Source organism: Ciconia boyciana, chromosome 1, assembly GCF_034638445.1.
Source record: "Ciconia boyciana chromosome 1, ASM3463844v1, whole genome shotgun sequence".
NCBI lineage: Eukaryota > Metazoa > Chordata > Aves > Ciconiiformes > Ciconiidae > Ciconia > Ciconia boyciana.
The window spans coordinates 98842133-98863745 of record NC_132934.1 but is presented as its reverse complement, the minus strand read 5'-3'; the positions used below and the strand labels follow the sequence as shown (position 1 = coordinate 98863745).

The following is a 21613-nucleotide window of genomic DNA, read 5'->3' as shown; positions in this document are numbered from 1 at the left end:
CCAGTCCCTGATCACCTCGCAGACACAGGAGAAGCTGACTTGCAGAGTGCTGTCCCACCTCTGAGACCCCGTGGCCCATGGTGGCGGCCAGGGGACACCTAGAGAAGCCAGGCTGCTGGCTCCAGTGGGAGCTTTGGGCGAGGAAGCAGGCGCTGCAGCAGGACCACCAGCTCCTTGTTCTGGTGGGAGACAGGGTGTCCTGGCTCTGCACTCCATATGAGCTGGGCAGTGCTACAGCTCACAGCTCTGGCCCCAGAGGAGACTGCTGTCCGTGACTGTGGCAAAATGCCATCATTCAGCAGTCCTGCCCATCAGTGATGACTGAAGCCAATGGACACAACAGCTGCTGGGGAACAGCCTCTCAGGACTCCTTGGGAAGCCACAGACCTGCGACTTACGCTCAAGTCAGTGGGAATAGAGATCCAAGAGCCTTTTACAGAGATAAAATACTGCCCATGAAGTGTCTGGCTTTATCTGGCATTTGAGAAAGGCAAGCTGCTTGTCCTGGTTTCAGCTGAGATAGAGTTAATTTTCTTTATAGTGGCTGGTATGGGGCTATGTTTTGGATTTGTGCTGAAAACAGTGTTGATAATACAGAGATGTTTTAGTTGTGCTGCACTAGTCAAGGACTTTTCAGCTCCCCATGCTCTGCCAGGTGCAGAAGAAGCTGGGAGGGGGCACAGCCAGGACAGCTGATCCAAACTGGCCAAAGGGCTACTCCATACTGCATGACCTCATGCTCAGCCTATAAAGCTGGGGAAAAAGAAGGAAGGGGGGACATTTGGAGTGATGGTGTTTGTCTTCCCAAGTAACCATTACGCGTGATGGAGCCCTGCTTTCCTGGGGATGGCTGAACACTGGCCTGCCCATGGGAAGTGGTGAAGGAATTCCTTGCTTTGCTTTGCTTGCGTGTGCGGCTTTTGCTTTCCTTTTAAACTGTCCTTATCTCAACCCACGAGTTTTCTTACTTTTGCTCTTCCAATTCTCTTCCCCATCCCACCGGGGGGGAGTGAGCGAGTGGCTGTGTGGTGCTTAGTTTCTGGCTGGGGCTAAACCACGACACTGCTCCAGAGCTGGCATGCTGTATAGGAAATGCCTACAGGAGCTCGGGGAGAAGGATGACTGTATTTCTGCAGGGACCCTGAATGGAAACCCCAAAAAGCATTAAAAAGAAGAAATAGTGATATAATCCCTCTTTGTTATGAAAACCACTACAGCTTGCATTTACTATGAATGCTGGATCAGGCTGCAACGAGGCTCTTTTGCTATTGCCAACAGACGAAAGCTTGCCTATGTGTCATCTTTGGCCATCAGCCTCATTACTGTTTCTGGAGGGTCTATTTTCCTGCTGCCTGATACTGTTGCATGTGATCTGCTTACGTTTTCTATATGATGAATAGGTAACTTTGGTTTTCCAGAAGAAGGGTAATTAAAAATAACATGAGCCCAACCAGACAGAGATAAGTGAATATTAAAGCATCTGACCAGGCCAGGTGCTTGAAGATATCACTGAAAAGGTCTTCAAGTAAAAAAAACAAATTACCACCTTGACAGATTATTAAATGTTTAAAGCTTCTGGCAATAAGAGCTGCTAATAAAGAAACAGTGTAAACTAGAAGACAACAGCAGCAACAGTAATTATGCAGCAGAATGATTAAAAAGCATGCAGCTATAATGACTCTAATCTATTTTATGAGAGGAAGTCAAAGATTCAACATTCAAAAAAAAAAATCAATTAGGGAGCAAGGGAGATGGGAAAAAAAAAATCTATTTAAACTGGATTCCTACAATCAAGTGATAAATCAGTCATGAGTAATTGTAGGAATTGCTGCAGCTCACCATGTTTTGAAAAGACTGGCTACTCCACCAGAAACTGAAGAACTGCTCAGTTTCTCAGCATCCAAAGGGACATTGTGGAGTAATCTGTGAAAAATTGTTGTGCCTGACAAAATGTGCTGCTTGGCTAGAAGAATATCCAGCACGACCAAAATTAAGAAGCTTGCTTCAGAGAACTTTTCTTATTTTTATAGCAACAGATCTAATTTCAGTTCAGTGGCACCTAACAGGCTCCTTAACTCTTAACCACTTAGAGATATTTTGTTTCGTTTCCTCTTCCTGCTCTTCCTTTACGTTTTTCCTCTCCCAGATAAGAGGTTTTCCGCTGTCAGCTTCTCACAGTGATGCTAGCCAAGAAAAGGGCGTCCTTGGACATCTGCCATGTCCCCCCTCTTCTGTAGAAGCCAGGGAGTTCAAGGGAAGAACGGGAGGAAGATGCGTGGGAAAACCTGAGGTGATTCCCAGCCCCTCCTCTCACAAAGCCCCGTTCTTTACAACGGGACCCACATGCTTGAACGTGAAGTTTCACATGCTTCCTCACATTCATGGCCAGGCAGGATCCTACCCCTCATCACCTCCTCTCTCCTCAGCTGCTGAACTCAGACAGCTTCTGGCTGGGGGGTCCTCCGGGGAGGCACTCACATGCCTGTCTGAGAGGTTCTGGACGTGATAAACAGCTCCTCAGCCACCTGTTCCTGCTCTTAAAAAGCAATGCTTGCTGTTAGAGAAGGGAAGAGTTTCAGGTCGTGCATCCCCGGGTCCAGCGCGGGGTGGTCACTGGCAGCACAACCCCAGGCTCTCCCTGCCCTTGTCTTCGCCAGCCTGCTCCCTCCCAGCTTCCTTGCACCACGTCAGCCCCATGCCCCCGTAACTGCACTGACTTCATGGTCACCTACCGCTCTGAAAAACTGTCCTCAGAAAGGGTATTTTCACGGCACTCTCACCCAATCCTAGTCCTACTGGCAGGGAAGCTGCGGGAAAGACAGACAAGGACTAGCGTTGGCAACAGCCTGGATTTGGGTCAGATTGAGTGTGCAAGGGTAAAAAGAGTTGTATTGAAAACTTTCTACACCAGATTAAACAGGCCTGTGTTATTCCAAAGGTAATAATACATTAGTCTGTTCCCCTATTTGTCTCTTCCTTGCTCATTTTAGTGTGATTATTTCATGTATCAAAAATCAAGGCCTTTCTAAAGCTTCTGTGTTTATTCTTGTAGCTCTTTCCTCCACCCTGCCCTGTGCAAAACTTTTTTTGAAACATAGAAAACAAACTTGATGCTATCAGATTTCCGCCTTACAAATATCAGAGAAAAAAACCCAACAGCTCCCACCCCACAAATATTAATGTCTATAGGAAAGAGATCTTTCACAGAGGCTTTTTTTGGCATGGTGGTGTTGGAGACTTGGTCTGACGTGCCTTGTTTGCTATAACCCCCTTCAAGGTCTGTGCGTGTGCCAGGATGAGGTCCCTGCCCTTCCATCTCATTCAGAAGATGCAGAAATGCTTCTGAGAGTAGAGGATTGGATTGGACTAAGCACGCCAGATGCAAGGACTAAGAATGAACAATAAAAGCAGGAATGTGGCTCAGGCCACAGGAAAAAAACCTGTGCGCTGAGATAAAATGTAATTTGTCATTTGCTGCTTTTCTATGTAATTCCTCTTTTTACATTTAAAATACATACCTTAAAAGTTTTTAATATTGTGATTGCACGCCTCTACTTTCTGTAGAGTAAGTATTACACCCTTAACTATCAGATATTTAAAAAAGTCTATTTTCAGAAAAAGGTGGGAGATAAACTCCAGTAAGGACTTACCTGTGCAAAAGCTGCTCTGCTTCTCAACTTTTCCCTGGAAAAAATAAGCATTGATCATTGTCAGCATACCATCCCTCCTAATTTGCTTACTGTTCAAATTTCAGAGTGGGATGCAATTAATTAATAGGGGTTTACATGTGTTATGTTTTTAGACTTAGACGTTATTGACAGCCACTTGACGTTAATTATTTGTATTATTGACACCTTTGCACCATTGAAAGCTCTCTGGAGAAGGGCTTGGGAACACGCCAGAGGTGGAGAGGAACCGTTGCTGAAGGCAGGCAGGGAGACGCTGCTGTTAGCTGTGTGCAGGCTGGGGAAGCAGGCGTTGCCACACACTGACCTCAGGGTGCTTTAGTTGTCGCTGCTGTTTTCACCAGTGAGGCTCAAAATGGAAGAAAGGCAGCCTCGGTTGTTTTAAATCCTTGCTTCAAAATATTTAGGCACAGCATGACCCTACCTAGCTTTGGGATGTGACTGTGGCACAAAAGACAGTCAGAGAGAGACCTCCCCACGCCACATACACGTGTGAAAAAGCAGTTTCGCCCACCCCAGCGAGGTGCTCCTGGGCAGGTGAGTTGAAAGTTAAGCGAGTCCCCGAGGTTTCCAATAGAAAGAGAGGCATACACACAAAATTAGCAAATAAAGGAGTCGAGTAATAAGCAGCACATTAAACTTCAGAAACGGCAACAGAGAGGCAAAGCTCAAGGTGTAGGGGTGCTGAATAAAGACCCAGAAACCAGAGAAATCCGAGCGCTTCGGTGACAGGCGGAGCAGCGTGGCCTCGGTGACGAAAACGGAGCAGGCAGCGGTCTGAGGGCAGGTGTGGGGGATCCGCGCAGCCCCCCGTGATGCTGCCTGCACAACAGCAGCCAAGGGGAGAGCAACCTCAGCGCAACCCAGGGGTCACTGTAAGACCCTCAGCTGCCTGAGAGGGTGTCTGCACAAAAACCGATAGCGCTGGGAGGAAATTACTAATGACAAAGCTTCCATAGGCTGACCATCAGCTGGATTACACAGTAAGCAAGGGACTACCAAGAGACTTTCAGAGGAGGAGTCAGCTTGGAAAGAAATAAAAAGGTATGAACACTTGTGGCTGGGGGGAGAGTGGTCGCAGAGCAGCAGTCAAAACCCAGTTAGAAATTCAGAAAGTTGTAGGCGTTTGTTAACGTTTTGTTAATGTCTAGTATTGTGGTTTACATTATTGACACTGAGCCTGAACATGTATTTCACTGATTGTTCTTTAATTACTTTTCATTTTTAAAAAATGTAAATCAAACTACTTTGATCCTGATTTGATTTAACCACGTAAATTGCGCAGCTTTTTTCCTGAGAGAGTAGGCAAAACAAATGACACACATTACATAGTGAGAAATGAAGGTATCAGAGAAACAAATTGCCCAGAGGAAATATTTCCTGCTCGCCCATAGGTGGTGAAGTCGGGGTGAGCGCCCACCCAGTGCTCACACGCTGCTGAGACCTAGTGAGCCAAAGGGAGGTGGGATGGCCACCTGTTTTTCCCTTTGCCTAGCCCAGGCAGTAGGCCAAAGAGAGGAATCAAATAAGAGAGGATTAAAACATTTCCACTCAGGGAAAAGTTCTCCCCTGAATTACATGAGCAACAATAAGGAATTCAGCTTTTTCCGCTCCGCACACGTTATATTCTGCAGTAGATTTTAGGGAGGTGCAAACAGAGGAAACATAATACCACTGTGGGTTGCTGCTTCCCAGCCAACAGCGCATCACCAGCCATCACTGCAGGTGCCACTGCTCTCCAAGTCAGAGGGAGACACACCCATGTTTTCGGTACGGATGGCTTCTTCTGTGAGTCTACAGCAGAAAACAGGAAGCAAATGCAGCTCAGAGAGCTGTTTAATGATGAAGTACCTTATTAATGATCACCAGAATAGATTTTAAAGCTTCAAGATTTAACAGCTGTCCTTAATCATTTATCAATAACACCCCAAGAAACACAGCAGCAAAGCATTTGTCTCCTTCCCACCAGACAACTCTCACTTTATTGGGGTTTTTCCTTGTCATGGTCTGATTGCAGCTCCCTCCTCCTCCTCTTGTTTTGCTTTAAGCACATGATACGGCTCCCAGACGTCTGCTGTTATCCTCTGTACCCCAAACCTGACCTCAAAAGCTCCCTCTGAGATTGAAATGCACATTTGTCTCTGGTGGCCTCGCTCCATTTTGCGGCATGCTTCGATTGCCAGCGCAGCCAACTGGGGCAGTAAGTTAGAGAAAGACGTTGTTCCCATAGTAACTCATTTTCTCTACCCACTCATTAGATTAACATATTTCAGATCAAAGGTAGGCATGAAAATATCTCAGAAACGATAGTCCAAGGCATTACTGAAATATAAACTAGATCCACCACACTATCTGAAAAAGTACTGCTTAATATCAGAGCATACATCTATAGCTGCAATGCTCATTACACTGTCCTGCCTGAAAGTTATCAAAAGCATCTTGGATAGTTCATTTTGTTGCTAGTTTGCAGACAATTGCTTAAGTACTGAAACAAATAGGAACTCCTCACTATCAGATCAGAGCTGCAACAAAGCAAAGCAGCTCACCGTCTCTGTGATCAGCGCTTTCAGTGCACTCAACATTCGGGTAACATTTGCAACTTTGCTGCAGAAAAGGTCTGATTCACACTCCCAGTAGCAGCAAATATCTTATCAGTTTCATCTTCCCCAAATTCAATTTTGTTACATTTTTAGTACTCCAGAGTAAGTTGACTTAATGGAAGTTCAAGCCTGAGGAACGAATTCATGCGCCAACACCATGTGTCCAGACAGCACAAAAAGCCTTCGGGCTGCTCCAGCTCTGTCATCATACAGAAATTCTGCCGTGCACAGGAAAGTGCAAGAGAAACCCTGAAAACTGCATGAACCCTTTGCCACTGAAGGTTTCCAATAACACTTTCTGGTAAAATATGCAGGACACGGGGGCAAGGGATGAGAAACCTTTCCCGGCTTTTGTCACACTTTCCCTGGAGCTTTAGACAAGTGTTTCATTTTTCTCAAGTGCAACTCCCCAGATGGAAAGTGAGCCATTTCTTTTGATTCCCTTTCTCACCATTCATCTCTCCAAACTGATTTTATGGTTCTCAGAGGGCCTTACCACATATATATGTATATATGCATACAGACACAATGCCTTCGATGTCTACTGCTTGTGAAAACTGCAGTTGGTATAATGGGTCCTGAACACGCCTCTAAATGCTACTGTAATGCAAGCAGCAACAGCGGGCTTGCTAAAAACCCTAGTCCCAACCCTTTGCCAGGTCCCGAGTAAAGCCTATTTACACCTAACAACATAATTTGGAGACTGACTCTCGCTGGCATTTTCATGTCAGTGTCCCCTGTCCATTTGTATCCGAGAAACAGAATTTTCCTGATGACAGCCTGCAATTTCACCGGTCTGTTAGAATCACCAGGAATTGAACTTTGTTCTTTTCATTTTTTCTCTACACCTCTCCTTGTCAGAAATCTCATTTGTCAGCCGTGCAGCCTTGGTGTGCAGGCTCGCCCCACCAACATCTCACCTATCTTTTCCTCAGTACAGCTCCTCACAAAAGTGCAATTTGCAGGTGGCAAAAAATAATTCTCATCTCGGAAAATTGCCCTAGAGTCCCGGCAAAAATTCATACAAAAGGTGTGATGTATATTAAGAACTTAGAACAGCCGATGCAGTTCATAATTTCTGATGGCAAAGTCAGTGCAACTCTTTGTCTAGTGAGGTGGAGAAAAATGCTATGTGTGTCCCAATTAAGTTCTCTCACATCAGATATTGTAACACCCTCTTCTAATAGCTTCACAGTATTGGCTCGTTTTAATTTTTCCTTCATTTTCATTTTCTTTTGTCTCATTGGCTCTCTGACTGTCCTGCCCTTATCTGTTTTACTCCTACAAAGAAAGGTATCACTGGATTCTTGCAAAATAACTCACATCGACTCTACAGTGCCGGATGGTACATGACTGGGTCTTTGCTTTTGTGCTGGAGACTCTCTGCTGTTTTCTGTCACCTGGGGAGACAGAAATTTGGTCCTAGTTTCCAAGTAAACTGCAGATGAAAGAGACTGTGCCTGCTTTGTTGTTCTATAACCTTAGGCTAGAGCTTTAAAATATATATGGTTTTGGTCATTAAAAAAATTGTAGCCTTTTTCCTGTCATCTATGTTCTCTATACTTTGCGCTTCATTAGAAACATGAGAGGAATACAGGCACTCCAACATGATGGAAATGCCAGCCAGCAGCCAGTAAATTTTGAGTGTTAAAATGCACACAGTAAAATGGTAACTGAATGTAAAGAACAAACAGTTTTTCTCTTAGCTTCTATTATTTTCTGCATTTAAAGTATAATAGTCAAAACAAAATCACAGACTTTTAAATCAACAAAAGGAAGCTGAATGGTAAAGCTGGACATGAATTTCATAAATTACTGCTATTTAATAGCTGTAGCCCACTGTGGTTCTTCACAAGAAAATACATGTCGGCCATGTCACTACCCAGGGAATAATCATTCTCCGAGACTCATCGCCTTGCTTCTTTTTATTGGCAGAGGATAACTGGTTAAGCTGTCCTGTTGCTACTGGGAAAAGCTAAATCCCCTGTTCTCCAAAGGCAGGCAGGCAGGCAGCCCCTGGTCTGTGTGGCCACACAGGGAGCGAGGGGGCATTTCCAGCTCTGAACTAAGTGCTGTCCGCTCGGGAAACAGTTGCTGTCCTTCTCAGGGCACAGCAGACGGGGGCATACCTTTGATCATCAGATACCACAGTAACTTGGACGGGTTTTCCTCTCTCTCAACTCTGGTATGTTGCTTTCCTCATTTTAAGCACCCGAAAGCAAGAGAAGACAGACGACCGTTTTTCCCGGAAGAGAAGTCTGCAAGCACCTGTGCTTGTGTGAACTGCTTCTCTTGCCTCTTTTCACGAAAGGAGATGGCCAGCAATTAGAAGGCAGGCAGCACTTCGGGAATAATTTTGTGATTCTCTCCGTTTTGGCATTTCAGAAGCTTCTACTCAGTCAAATTCCCACAAGCAGCAGATGAATGTCCTTTCAAGTCTACCTCTGGACCAGATGTTGCATCATTCATGCCTGTAAATAAGTGGTGCTTTCTACTTTACAGGTAGAAAGTAAGCTACTACGCAGACTTTCAAGGTAAACAGAGGTCTTCTGGGACCCTGACATTTTACCACAGGAGGCTAAACTCCTCTGCTACACGGCACGTTACAGGCTGAGAAGGAGGATAACCTTCCCTGGTGTTTCTGGGGTGGTCATTTTTCAACCCTTCCTCAAGATGTTGGTGGGGCGAGCCGGCACACCAACCCCATAAGAGCTCCATCTTTCTCATGACTCCATATCATTGCAAATACAGAGAAAACTCCAGCCACCTTCTGCCTTTAAATCTCTCTTGCTCCTTGCCAGCCCCATCTCCTGCAGCATGAAGACCTTTCTATCCCATGAGCCAAGTGATTTTACAGGTGGCAGGAGCGATGCTCCAGGTAGGAATGGTGCTGAACTGAGCAGGCTGCACTGCTTAGCCATGGTGCACACACATGTGTTTGCAAAAAGCTTACTTCAGTGTCTAACTTGTATCGCCACTTTGCACTTACTAGAGCTTTATTTCAAGATGCTCTCAGTCCTCTCACAGGCTACTCATTTGTATCCTACATTTAACTACATATAGCTCCTAAGCAATAACCAGGGGTTTTTTTGGGGTGCAATTTTCTTTTTTTTTTAAGTAGATATTACCCCAGCTGCTCCCGTTAAACCTGTCTCTGATTAAAATGTCATGCTCTGGTACGTGATGTTCATGTTCACCCCCTGGGATCCATCCACAAAGCCAATCAATACACCATGCAGAACACAGATTACAAGAGGTGCCACCCAGCCACCTTGGTGCACACAGTTGCTCTCTCTCTCTCTCTGGCAGCTTTCCCAGGAGCACTGCAGACAGCAGACACAGCACAACGGCGAGCAAAAGTAGTTTATTGGCAGAGATGCACACTGTCACACAAATTGCAGACAGCTGCCCTAACACATCCTGACAAGGAAGCTCTGATTAGGCTTGACATCTACATGATATACAACTCTCCAACTTGCATACAGGTCCTAGGGAGACCTGTTCCTCAGGAGAGATGCTGGTTAACATGCCAGGAGTTAGCCAGCACTGCTGCTCCCTTGGTAATAGAAACAGCAGCAACTTGCCTTAAAGAGGAAGGCACAAAGTGACCTTCACCGCCTGGCAGTCAGCGGTCTTAAATCCAGCAACAAGCACAACACAATACCTTACAAGTCTCAGAATGGTGTTTAAAAAGAGCTGGAACGTAATAGCTACCTCCCCCACGATATCTCAATTCAGCCTGCAACGTTGCCTGGTACGTGTTTCCTCGCTAAACCTTCTGCAGCAACTGCTCCAGCTGCTTGATGCCTGAGGGCTGTGTCAACTGCACAGTGAGGGCCCGGAGGCACGTGCACAGTATGAAATAACGCTGCACGATAGGGCACACAGCAGTGCCCCTTGAACATACGTGTGTCCACCACCCAGCTGAATGCATTCGCTTGCCTGAGGTTGCCAAGTGCTATGTCGCCAAATGGCTCAGCAAACTGTTGCTCTTGTAACAGAGCAGCCAGGTTCAATGCAAGGGAGCTAACCCTGCAGAGCAAGCAGAAAGATGCTGGTGGCTTCAGCAAGGCAAGGATTGTAACAGAGCAGGTGGCACTTGTAGGGGTAAATGCCTGGCTGATATAGCCTGCCAGCATGTTGAGCTGCTCACCAAGCATCTTCGCAAAGGAGTGAGGCAATCCTGGAAGAGTGCACTCCCGGCGAACTTTCAGACAGTGATTCACTTTCCTAAAATCAAAAGGCTTTATTAAGGAAGTGCTTAAATTTTAATTACCTGCTTATTAAAAGCAGTTTGAGCAGGTGTGAGTGGTTTCAGGTGGTTGCAGTGGTTGCAGCACTCACAGGTGTTCTGGACCTTGGCATTGCTTGCCTCCCCTCTTCTGACAACCAGCATTTCCTCTGTAACGGTTGCCACTAACCTATCCGCTGGTTTTCATCTTTGTCTCCTAGCACTCATGATGTAAGAAAACATATTAACAGGTTGTGACATTTCTTGTCCAAACAGCCAGCTGCTGACCCACCCCTGCTCCTCCACAATTTTTTTGGATGAGACTGGGCTTCTCAGAATGACACAGATCAGCTTTATCAGCTGATATCAGCCTTCTCCCCAGGCAATAGATTACGATTTTTTTTTTTAAGCTGTAACTCAACAGTGCACAATGTGTGACAGTGCCAGATACTGTAATATTGTAATAATATTGTAATAATTCTCCAAACTGCTCTCCCGTCTTGGAGACTGTTTCTGAGTTGGCTAGTGACAAGTGTCACGTTAGGGACCTCAGCCACTGCAGCGGGCTGCAAAGCTCTGCTCTGGCCACATCTCCTCAGAGGAGCCTGGCCTCTGTCCACCACAGAAAAACGCAGCATCTCCACCCTGTGACCCAGCTGACAGAACAGCTTCCTGCAGTGAGCTACCTTAATTGTGCTTCTCAAGTTCAGCTTGACAGCTGGTAACACACGCAGGCACAGTTGGCATTCACCTTCCACTTAGCACCATGAAAAACCTGAAGTTTGATACAGACTACAGGTACCACCAGCACAAGCCATCAGCTGGATAGCATTTTTATTCCAAGTTACCCAACACACAGCGCCCTAGAAAAAGTCTCTGGTTTAGGTCTTTATACTTATACAGAAAAGCATTTCAGCCAAGTACCCGATTGTGTTTTTGTTTAATTTTGGTTATTGGATGAATGGAGGGAAGAGGGGATAGACACGCACATGTAAAAAGAGCATTACGAAGCTGCCAGCTTCCCTTCACTACCATTCACGTGGTTCTGAGACACAAGGCAAAATCTTGCGCTGAAGAGTAATATAGCAAACCAAGACCTGCTCTACAAAGTCATCTATTTTTGCTCTTCTGCTGCTTCTCAAGTGACAGTCACTTAATAAAGAAAATCTCTGGGAGCTCTGTGAAAAAGTGCACTAAACATACAATTATGTTTCATTTTATTTCCAGTCCCATCACATCCATGCCATTGTTCTCAAGGCTTCTCAGCACAATGGGACCCAGCATCTTCAGGTATGTGCTAATATGTTATCATTGGCTCCCTGTTAAATAAATCACGCATAGGAAAGCAGCTTTTGAGTCAGATCCCGTGTTAGCAGTCATTCAACTTCAGAACAGGAAATTCCATTACCTAAAACATATTTCAAGGTAAAGCTCAGGTTGAAAAAAAATAAATTATTTTGATGGTCACTTGGCCAGGTCTGCAGTACATTTTTAAATAAAAGGCAGGGGACCTCTCAACCTTCACAATCTTGCTGTTTATCAATCACCAGAAAGAATGAATGTGTGATCCAAAAAGCACTTATTCAGCCTTAACGCTGTAGTTTGCCTTAATTAAACTTTTGTAAAGCATCCTGAAGAAACCACCCAGGGAAACTGGGATACATACTTTGAAAGAAGGAACTCCTTGTAGCCTTATTAAATGTTTTAAAACCCCATTTTCAACGGAGTAAATTTAAATGGGATTTTACCCAGCTGAAAAATTTAAAATGGCCACCGAAGACTTACTTCCTTAGACCAGTTTCATGACTCCTCTATACCATGTACAGTATACATTTGCAAGTTATGGCAATGGAGGTTTCAGAAGAGCATCTAAAATGCTGCGTGAGATTGAATTTTTTATCAAGCAGGTTAGATTTTTGAAGTTCTCCACTATACTATAACCATCCAGATAAACCGCGGTGGAGAACCAGATAGTTGTTCTTTTTTTTCCCCTCCAAAAAGTGCAAACACAAACACTAAACATCCCCCTGCCCCCTACAAAAGACGAACAGGAACAAAAACCCTGACTGCCTTTGCCTCTGTGGAAATGGAGGAGAGCCCAGTTACGTTCCACATGGGGAACTGCCTCTTGACTACGCGGCTGGGAGGCTGCACATCTCCATTTCACTCCTGGCTCTGCCCTTGACCTTCTGGGTGGCCTGGGACACACACCTCTCACTCAAGTTTTCAAAACAGTGTAGGAGTTGACGTCCCTTGCTAGAGAAGCAACTTTTGATCAGTTCTCAAAAAGTCTGTTTCAGCATGTGTAAAAGAAGAGTTCACATTGCTGCCAGGCTGATAAGCCCTGCCAGGCTAAACTCTTTAAAGAGCCTGAGGTACTCGCTGCAATAAAAGCTGCTGTATAACATAAGACAGAAAAAGCCCTGCTCTGCCACAAACTGCCTTTTCAGGGCCAATGTGCTGCACTCGAGAAGCCCAGCTGCCACCTACCACTGCTCGAGCACAGCGCTAAGCCTGTACTTGCTCCTGCGCCTGGACTTGCCTTCTGCTAGGGAATACAAGGAAAGTTGCAATCTCAGGCTGACGCTGAAAGGTTACGGAGTTGTCATTGCTCCAAATCAACTCTTGCCCCATCTGCTTCCCTAGCATCTGTTCCTGTAGCAGTTCCTGACTCCCCCCAGCGAAGGAAATTGTTCTGCTGCACGCTGTCGGTACTGAAAGGATAGGAAAGGAGGAAGCAAAATTGGCGCTGTACCAAGCTCGTAAGTATGGTGCAGGCCCTGTTGAACAAATTTGTTCTGCACAGGGCACAAATCTCTGGCAATGATGACATTTTTGCCTCCCTCCCAGATCCCTGTGGAAGTGCCAAGCATGATTCTCACTTCTCTGATTCCTGGACAGGGTAGCAATGATATGTGACGAAGTTGGGAGGAATAGTCATCTACCGTCATTTGAGAATAGAGTTATATGTGACTTACTAAAGAGCTTGAGACATTTTGATAAGGTCTAATACCCTAACTACCTAACAGATGCCATAAGTATGTCTGTAGGGAAAAAGAGCAGAAATGTAGGGATGTACATGAACAGCAATAAAGACCAGGGTGGGAAATGTAGGAAAAAGCAACTAATTTATTAGGAATGGAAATGAAGGAAATAGGGCAGAATTTGAAATATAAAATTAAGCAACTCAGTTGTAGTCAGGAGCCAGATCATGTTTTTCAAAGGTAGGTGAACTTACAAATGCAGACATGGATTAATAGTGTTGAGATTGCACGATGAGAATGACACGAAGGCACAGAACAAAACCAAGGTTCCACACTTCCATTTTGCTCACCAGAGCAAATATAATGTCCTCACACTCACTAGGAAACTCTGGTGAGTGGGATCCTAGCAATGCCCTTGTAAAACCAGGGGATCAACTGAGATATTCAGAGAAGTAGGCAGCAGCAGCAGAGAGAGTTCAAACATGTGAACAAACCCTTCTTTTCTTACGAGTCTGATGAAGATCTGGACCTGTTATTCCCCAAATTGTCGTTAAATAATTTAGTCTTTCCTTTCAACCCTGAAATGGGAGTCCAGGCACAGCATTTAATTAGTGTCTCAATTATCATTTAAATGTTTGCTCATCAAGTTCAATAAAGATCAAGCGGCTGAATTTTGAGACAAGTGGCTGTGTTATCAATGGTCTCCCAAGGGGTGACTTATTTGAAGGTTAGCAATTCAAAGAGAGGATTCTAAAAAAGCAGTTAATCAGTATAAATACTTTTGGCTGCAGACACTGCCCCTGCAAGCAAGTGCCCAATTCATTTGATCTTAATGGACTAAGATGTATTTCACGCATCACAGCAACAGACTGGTCCTAAGCTGCAGTCACCAGCTTCAGAGAAGTCATATCCCTCTAAAAAATATTTTCTATCAAGCAAGTCACAATTGTTCTGCAGAAAATTAGCAAGTGATTCACTAAAATAACATAACTGCACCAGCTGCTGCAATAAAGAGGTAGAAAGGTGTGTAGTTGCAACTTCAAATAAGTGTTCTAGTGGCTAGAAGTCTGCTTTGGAAAAGAAACAGTCTTAGATTTGTCTGATCTCCTTTGAACCATCAGTCATCAGCTTATTTAATGAAACATTTGTTTCTGATCACTGGAAAGGAAGAAGACAAGACAGCAATGAAAAATCCCCAAACATCACACCTTTTTAAACAAAACTGCATCACCTTTGCTTCTGTCTCTAGGCTGCCTACAAAGTCTGCTACTTGCAGAAATGTAAGAATTGTCCTTCAGCTTAGGCATTTTCAGGGGCTTTGGAAATGAAGAGAGCAGAGTTCAGATCTTGGACCTCACAAGCAAGATACATAAGGAATTCTTCCCACAAAGCAGACACATTATTTGTAAACCAAGCGAGTGCTGAAAAAACAATGCCAAGATATTCTAAAAGGTTGCCTAGAAGTGAAATCTGTAACCCTTATCTGCTCTCTACATCCCCCGACAGACACCCATACAATAGTGACAGTTTGATGAGCAAACGTAGATAAGCTTTCCAGAACATTTTTTCATGTAAGGAGGGGAAGAGAGGACCAATATCTTCAGTCATTCCCTAAGACTGAATTGTTGGAGGTCAGAAGCAAAGGCAGGACATGGTACAGGGCCAACAATGACAGAAAGCTGAGTAGACCAAATACACCCACCTGATCCCAACACAGGATACACACCACTCTGCAGAAGAAATCAATAACCCCAACGCTCACTGTCAGGACATCCTAGCAGGAAATCCCTTCATAGCCCTAGTCTGATGCAGAGTCTCTGAGCAGACATACAACTGCAGAACTGAAGGGAAGGGATGCTCTGCCATTTGAAGCCACTATTTTTCTCTACAGCATCCCATCTCCAGCCACAGACAATGCATAGTGTTTCAGAGGAAGATCTACATTGGGGAATTAGCTCCTGAAGGTAAGCGTTTAAAACCCTGAGTCTGGGAGACCTGACCCTTACCTTAATGAAGTGATTCAATAGGTAAAAGCATACCAGAAGGCAATACCTAAAAGCCTGCTTCACTTGGAGCCATGAAGTAAAGGGACCTTCAGCCACTGGATTTTGTTGCACCCTGATGCCAGACCTCTCACCTTCTGCCAATAATGGCACTGAATGACTTGTCAAGTCCCACTGGGAAGCTTTTCATGCCACCCTAAATTATCTAGAGCACTGTTGAGCTATCCAGTACAACTGAAACACTGAACCACAGACTGGATAGATAGCTGGGCAGAAAGTCTTCATGTGTTTTAGAAGGCGGAACCTTCCTTCCTTTTTCTCTTTCTTTTTATAAATTCTGCTGGCCTCTAGTTGCCACAGGCATTCCCTGAGAGCTCCAGCTAGGACAGGACTCCTCAAGCTCCCTCTGTCTTCTTCTAGCCTACTGCTTTCCAAGGCAGAGTATCAGCTGTTAAGCAGACCCATACTCTCAGTTCCCCCATGCACATATCACCTTGCTTTTGGCTAAATCAAGAGGCACACGACCAAAACACAGTCATACAAGTAACCTCGTCTTTAATGTTTGCTACTCAGTCTGTCATTTGCAAGTTATATATTGCCTCAGGTTTCAAATCATTGGCAAAATGTCAGAAAAATTCAGCAATGCTGAATCAGGAAAATACCCATTGCTATGAACTCACAAACGTCCTCCCATTGACAAGTACATTGAGGTATGCCAGTAAGCAGACCAGTTCTGAATTTATCCATTTTCTGGTAACAACTTATATGATCTAAGTAGGTTATTTTTGTTTTGGAGTTTTTGTTCAAAGACAAAAATCAGCTATTATATAGCATTTATGGCCAAACGTCTCAGAGAAACACAAGCGAACTGTATCAGTTCAATTTCTTTTGTTCATCAGATATGCAATCCTACAAAGGAACAAAATTAATTTCACCAAGGACACCAATGAATGCAGATTTGTTGTGATAGTTTTAGTCCCAGCCTTTGTGGACAGAGTTCTAAATTAACTGTTTCATTAAATTGTTCAGCTGCTGAACTAGCCAATCTACAGTTCCCACTCACCATTTTAAATTCATTTACTATCACAAGTTTTACCTGTTACAGGCAGAGATTTATTTATCTGTCTGCAACCAATTAAATTTATTGCAAGCTTCTGTCATAGACTTTTTCCTCAGTCTTTTGCCAATTACAAAAGAGGCTTAAAAATCAGCAAACTCAAGACTAACATGGCTAAGATCACACTCTGTGCTAATGAAATTGAACTAAAACAGCTTGGCACCAATTGTAACGATAATATGAAATCGGGCTACACTATTAATTTCTCAGCTTGGTTGCTAAGTTAAGAAAAAAGGGTTTTTTTGATGTAATTAGAATGATTATTGTTTTGTCTTTAAAAAAAAATAAACGAAGACAAACAAGTTAGTCTTGTTTGTGCTGAAATAAACTGCTCTGTTTCCATGTTGATGATTTTAACCCGTACAATGCAATTAAAATGCTATGAGCATTATTCACCACAGAAAGGAAAGGGAAGAGATTGATGCCTGATGCCCTTTCTCCCCTCTCCAGTTAAGTTTTAGAGGACTCAGTGGGAAACATGGGAGCCCTTTTGCTGCATGCTGAAGAGGTTATGAATTGAGGTCTCCCCTTGACAAGGGAGCCATAGCTAGAGCTGTCACTCAATCCCCACAGATGATTACAGCACCCTGATTCATCAGCACTGGCTCCTCCTCCTTCCCCAAGGCTCTGAGCTGGATAGGGACCGTTTTGCTACCCCAGTGCTTTATTGCATTGTCTGCTTTAATTTCCAGGACACTTGGTTAGGGATCAATAACCTCTGAACGGGATGAAGGACTGCAAGGTGACAGGCTATGGCGCAACTCCAGCTCAGGCAATTATTACCAGCTGGCATAGGTGTGTACCGGGGAGGAGAGGAAGCTTTCCCAAGGTGAAAAGCAGCACACCAAGGCTTTCAACAACTTCTCACAGAACAGCCTGGATCTCTAACTCTTTTTTTTTGTGTGTGTTTGTCCGGTGATTTAAGAGTCATGGATCATGAGTCAGTTCCCAAACATTTCAGGTCGAGGTTATCATTGAATCATAGCCATTGCAAAATGCCTTGTCTCACTTTTCATGCAGCATTTTTCTTTCCTACTGTTGTTTGTATTGTTGCCTGAGCATTGCAAGCCAGCTTTACAATACAGGAACAGTTTAACTTTCCCACTTCCCAGTGCATAGAAATAATTCTGCGTCCCCTCATCCCCGTGCTTAGTGCATTAACATACAGCTCATTCAAGACTGACAGCCTCCCATTTTTAGGCAGGGAGTACTGCAGATGTGGTGGAAATGGACAGTGCTGTAGTTAGGAGGGAAGTAATGCAGGCAGTACAAGCTAACCCCTGCTAGACAAATATTCTGGCATCAGTCCTTAACGTTGTCTTAGATGGCATTTGAAAACGAAATAAAATAATTGTGGGAAGAAAACAGGGTGAAACATTCTTCCTGTCTTCCCTGTGCTACCTCTTACCCCTCAAACCCACCCCTTAAAAAGTGTCCTTACCTAAGCAGAAATGTCACAAAGAAACTTCCAGAAGTCAAAAATCAATCTGCAGGCTGTGGCAGAGCAGAAACAAGAGTGCCCTGCTTGGGTGCAGCCTGGCTTTCGTGCCTTATCAAACGGTCCATACACAGGGTCCTCTCACCCGCTTTTGGTTTGCATCTGGGTAATTAAGCCTGTTACCCCCACATAATGATGGAGGAGTAGGTATGTAAACTATCCGACACCTCTTTAGCAAGAGAACAGGTTTCTCTCTGCTGTATTTGCTCCAAGGGCAGGCAACAGTTTCAGCCGTAGCCATGAGCTATTTCCATCTCATCCTGGCATCAGCTGTGAGGCATTTTTATCATCACAGTTTGGGGTTCAAGCCTTTAAAGTATTTTTAAGAAGGAAGATAAGAAATAGTGCAACATTGACATCTGCAATTCTGTAATTCAACTGCTATATGAATATGTGTGTTTAGGCATTGAACCCAGCATGAGGGACACTTAACTCCTATGAAGACCTTTAACACAGGGTACTGACATTTTGTAATAACAGACACTAAGCTCCCAAAGGAAAAGGCAAAGCGCAGACATGCCAACCCACCTGTTCCTTCAAAACTGCTTGTGAACAGAAGACCGACTGCCACAAAAATCTCACCCTAAATCAAGAAGAAAATAATTGTCTTGATTAGACACTTACATGTATTAAGGGTGGATACTAGTCTCTGGTTTAATGCATCCTCCTTGTCATTATTGTTCTGTACTATTGAAATTACTTTGGTCCTCTATCTTTTACATGTGTATATCTTACCAATGAATAGCTTTGCCATCAGCACATTTCCTTCAGTAGAGCTCAAAATATTTGATTAAGTTAGATTGGTTTCAATATTCTCATTTTATGTGTAAGGAAACAGAGGCAGAAGGAAGGGATTACCTCAAGATCTCGCAAGCAAATAGGCAGCAAACTTGAAAGAGGGCTCTGGTTCACTCAGCTCTACCCCAGCACTAACCAGGAGGCCAACCCAGCGCTGCCCCATCCCCAAGGCTGGACAGGGACACCTCTGCCTGTCCGCCCGCCCTGGGGCATCTGCCGGGCAGGGGCCACCCCATGGGCGACAGTGGAGTCCTTTCCCATGCTCTCACCAGCCTCATCTAACAGCAACAGCCCACAGCTGAAAAAGCCAAATATTAGTCTTTGGAAGCAATATCTTTTAAAGGGTAGACAGAACAGATGTCCATGTGTTACAGTTCTAACGTAAATATCAAGCTCATTGCTTCTGTTGCCAGGCGTTCAGATTGTGACTTCAGTTTTCCCACAAAGGGAGAGCATACGTAAAGCACAGATGGGGAAATATTAGTTAAACCACAAAAAAATAAGTTATTGCTTTTTTTCTGCAAAAAGAAACAGCATTTCTACAAAACAGAAATGCAGTTACAAGCTAACTGATTAGTATTTTTTAAAATTCAAATGGAGTCATGGATCAAATTTGTAATTAGGATTTTAAAGGATGCAAAGTCAAGGCAGCAATCCTTCTGGCTTCCGCAAGGATAATTACTTTTGTTTTTAAAACCAATATATACTTTTACATTCATTAAATATGAGGTAATTCCCAGAATAAGGGCTGAAACTGTTCCCACTTTTCTAGAAATATTTAGCACATTGCAGAATCACTCTAATGGAATCTAAAAATCTAAGATTTTTTTTTTTTTTACCCTCTCTTGAAAGAGAGGACAACTATTCTCCAAAAGCTCTCAAGACCAAAAGTAGGATTTTTCCAGGTACTGTTTTAAACTGTTTTTTTTTTTTTTTCCACATGAGAGTAAGTTCCCTGGAATGCTCAGTCTTCAAGGTGACCTATGCACTGTTAGAAGTCTTCGCAATATATATATGGTCACATATAGAAAATTTAAAGGTGAACCCCACAGTGCTAGTGAGAATAAATATCTCCTCCAGTCTGAAGAAAAAAATTGGATGGTCATACACAAAGGTCAAACCACAGGGAACACAGATGGATAAACACTAAAGAAAAAAAAAGTAAAAACATGGTGCAAGCAGCAACACAGTGGTAAAGAAGCAGCTTTAATGAGTTTAACCAAGACACTTATTTCCGACATGCTACCAACTCATTTGCAGCCCCTAGGCCTTCAAGTTCTGCTTCTCATACATGGAAAAAGTATGTTTTACAGTTTCTGTTACCCTATGGCCTTTACCTCACAGGGCAAGAAATTCTCAGCAAAACAAAGGAAATTTATAGCTGCAAGACTGCAGCCTCAAAGAACAAATGGAATCAGCAAGCCCAGCAACCAAATAAAAGGTTAGGAGTGCAAGAAGAGAAAAAAAAAAAAAGAAGAAGAAAAAAAAAAGAGTGTTTTTTTTAAAACAAATAGGACCTAAAAAAAAAAAAGATAGCCTCAGCCATTGCATCAGAACATGTAAGAAGTTTGTCAAGATTTGTCACCAAGAGGCAATGAATGCAAACTAAATACAAGAGATTACACTTGAACAGAAGAAATAAAATTGCTTTACTGTGAGGCTGGTCAAACACTGGAGCATGTTGCCCAGAGAAGCTGTGGAGTCTCCATCCTGGGAGTCAAAGTCCTGGACAACCTTCTGTAGCTGATCCTGCTTGAGCAGGGGAGTGGCCTAAATGGTCTCCAGAGGACCCTTCCAACCTCAACCTTTCTCTGTGATTTTGTGTAATGGGCAAAATCATATCCACATGGCAGCACTGTTGCAGGCTGCCTGCCTTACTCCAGTGACTCTGGTCCAAGCAATGGAAATCTACAGCTTTCAAAGATCATTTGAACTGCACTAACTCCCTCCTCATCCCTTGAAAAAGCAGCAAAAGGACCTAGTAAGGTCCTAGACTGACAGCCAAAACCCTCAATTTCTTCTCAGAAAGGGAATCAAACAGATTTGTAGCAGTACCCCTTCCCAAGTCTGGGGCAATAAGCTGTCAAGTTATCACTGTGACGGTTTACTTCACTAGTCACTAAAAAGTCCTTGTCTACTCTGTGAGATTGCTCAGGAGCAGATTTACTATCACAAAACATGACAACGTTAAAGACTTTTTGCATCACTCCTTAAAAACTTAGCTGGGGGTAAAACAGATCACAGGAGTCAAGCAGTAATTACTGTCTTTTTCTGCTGAGTTGAGCTAGTTTTGGATCACTGACCAACTTCTCATGTTTTCTTTTCACAAGAATTAAAAAAAAAATATGGAGTGAAAGGAATCACTCTAAAGGTGAAGATAAATCCTGTAAATTATGTTTATCTGAATGTCAAAGGTCAGCCACTAGCAGCACATTTTATGTCCAGGTTTCCTTCAAAAACTTCCCTCTATCTAAACATGTCCCTGATAACCTAGAGAAATCAACTGGTAAGATTGATCGTCTCAGTGGGGAAAAAAAAAATGCAAAGAAAACAAAATGTGCCTCTTCTAATGACTAAATATCAAAGCCTACAAATACACACAAGGTGTCTTTTGTCAGATGTCCAGGAGAGAAAATTTTGTTCCTTTAAAATCTTACTTCTTTATCTGAATAATGGTTTGATGAGTGTGATTTCAA

The 21613-nt window shown here is 43.6% G+C and overlaps 1 long non-coding RNA gene across 1 annotated transcript; it reads right to left on the bottom strand.

Annotated features, from left to right (window-relative positions):
* Positions 1-2723: 2723 nt before the first annotated feature.
* On the bottom strand, positions 2724-20643 carry LOC140647104 (uncharacterized). Its single transcript, XR_012040670.1, has 4 exons — positions 20571-20643; positions 5359-5480; positions 3651-3684; positions 2724-2807 (listed from the first exon to the last, which is right to left on the bottom strand). It is a non-coding gene; the product is annotated as an uncharacterized lncRNA (long non-coding RNA).
* Positions 20644-21613: the final 970 nt, after the last annotated feature.